Here is a 2,773-nt window from a genome sequence, read left to right as displayed (position 1 = left end):
AACTCGACGAGTCCCCCCATGGACTCGGCGAGTCCATCAGCCAGACAGCAACAATTTCAACTTTTTTCACTATTTTGCATCAAGTATCAAACAATCAAGCCTAGGCTCTGATACCACTGTTGGGTTTTGAGCAATCTAACACTTCCTAAGTGTGCATGCAACCCTAATAAACCTTGGATCTATGTTTGTCTAAATACATGCAAAATAATAATTTTTCCAAGGTTCATAACCTATCTAACATGGCATGGGGTACTTTTAAACATAAAAGAATTAGATGAGATTACATACCTTTTGATGATGAGTTCAATTCCTAAGGAGTTTGAGGGCCAAACACCAATAGTGTGAATGCCTCAAATGGAATCACAAATCACCACAAACTCTTGGAAAACTTTGAGAGAGTGTACACACACTTGTAAAATCGGCCACACCTAAGTCTCACACAACTAGTGCCACTAGTGGCTATTTCATGCAACATAAGCATGCTTATATAGTGTACATGATTAGGGTGAAACCCTAATAACCCATGACCTTTCCTTTTCCAAGGATCCATGGGTTAAAAGCTCCATGGATCATCCATGGACTTCCATATAAGCCTAGCCCATTAACAAATGAGTGTTAGCCCACATTATATAAAACCAATAGCCCACAATCTAATTAGTCTTCCTTTTAATCTCTAAATTAATTCATAATTAATTTAAGACTAAGACTAATTAAATAACATGACTTCATATTAATATATTATAACTTACAATATATTAATAAACATATGTGTATAACTCTCATAAAATTATCCATAAATAGTTTGGATGAAATGCAACCCAAATGGACCATGCCGGGTCGGGTCAAGTATATACCAAATAAGTTATGGACTTAGACACCTTATCCAACATGTCTAAGTCATCCATTATTCGATTTTCTACAGCCAACTTTTCTTCCAGTTGAGTCAGACGATCATTGACATTAGCGTGAAGGGTGGCATTGGCAGCTTCAATGGCCTTACGAGTGGCTTCAAGATTAGTTCTTTCAGCTTGAAGAGAACGCTGAAGATTATCAACCGAAGCATTCACTGTCTGAGAGTTCTTCTGAGCAGCAACCTGCAAAGAATCAAGGAATAGTTGAGCCTCAGAAATTAGTTTATCGACTTTTGCGGTCGCTTCTTTGCATTCCTTCGTCGAAGCCTCAACAGCAGACGGGGCCTTCTGACATTGAGAAGTGGACGCTTCGATAGCCTTTGCTGTAGCAGAAAGAATAGCATCATGCTCTTTAACAACCGAAGAGAATAGAGCTTTAAGAGTGACTTCAGAATAATCACTAGTGGAGGAAGAGGAAAGCAGCTGATCGAGATTTTCAGTAACAACCTTGAGATGGCGCTTGGTTACTGGAGCATCTTCGTTGCCATCGCTTTGGATACGGTAGGGACTGAAGTAAGTGGAATCAAACTCCAAGTCCTCACCTCTAAGAACTATGTTGGTTTCGGTAAATTGGGTAGGAGATAGGGGTTTGGTAGTTACAGGAGGTTCGGTAATGGTTGGAGGAGTAGGTGCTGAAGAATGAGCCCTCGTATCAGATACGTTGGTTCGAACTCCAGTAGTGGTGGTAGTAGTGGCTTCAGTAAAGATTGGAACAGAAATGGGAATAGTAGTGGATGGTTGATATGTAGTGATGGGAAAAATAGGAGGGATAGAAATAGGAACAGAAACAGGTGGAGGAGAAGGGGATTTGGACCGAACAGGTACCTCTGGTGTAGGCGAGCGAGGCGGTGTATCACCACGCGCCGAACCCTCATCCGAGCTTTCGCTGTTAGATTCACTTAGAAGAGGTGTGGGTTGAGTAAGTGGTACATATTCTGAGTCAGAATCACTTGAAGATTGAAGAATTAGTCGTCGAGCTGGTTTCTTGACTTTCTTCGGCTTAGGTTGAGTTGGGGCTGCTTTTTCTGACTTTCGCTTCCTAGGTGTTTGAACTTTGGAGACCTGACCCCCTTTATCTCCCTTGGTTGGTTTAGTAACCCTCACCTCCTTTTGTGTTTCTGGTTTCTTGCCCCTCTTCGCAGGCTTGTCTGCTTCCTCGATAGAGCGAATCATGGCAGGAGTGAGTTCCCTTGGGCCCAAAGAAGGAAGCTTCTTGTATTCTTGAATAACGTTGCTTGCGTCAGACACGCAGGCATACATAGCTGTTGGGATCAATCCAATGAAGGAATACTTGGAAGGATCTGTGACGATGATCTTCGTGGTGTGAAAGGTTGCGATAGATGAAAGAAGAGAGTTCGCCATGATCGGAACGTGGAGACGATCCATCACCCACTTTGTAATAATGGACCAGTACCTACTACAAGAAATCTATGAATGTCGTGATGAAGAATACAAACTCTGAACCAGTTGTTGCCATATGACTGCCCCATAGTCCAAAGTAACCCCATGATACAACCCATAAAGCACAGTCATAAATGACTTGCTTGCTCCGTCTGAGCCGGCGCTACGCTCTGAGAGACCTTTGAAAAGAAGAGTGGAGAGGTCATTCCATTGTGGAGGAAGGCAGGAGTTTTTGAACTTGGTAACTGTGGCTAGGGTTTCTGTGTACCCCATTTGGTAGAACATGGAGAACAGTTGACCAGTAGTAATCGAGTCGGGGTTTACCAGAGTAGGTTCATGAGCAAGACCAATTAGGGCACATAAGCGATTCTTGGAGATGGAGGTCTTCTTGTTGTGAATATAAAATTGAATCCTCTCAGCAACCTTGTAATAGTAAGCGGTTGAATAGATGTGAGAGAGGC

This window comes from Lactuca sativa, chromosome 8 (assembly GCF_002870075.4).
Source record: "Lactuca sativa cultivar Salinas chromosome 8, Lsat_Salinas_v11, whole genome shotgun sequence".
Classification (NCBI taxonomy): domain Eukaryota; kingdom Viridiplantae; phylum Streptophyta; class Magnoliopsida; order Asterales; family Asteraceae; genus Lactuca; species Lactuca sativa.
Note: the sequence above shows the minus strand (reverse complement) of the source record.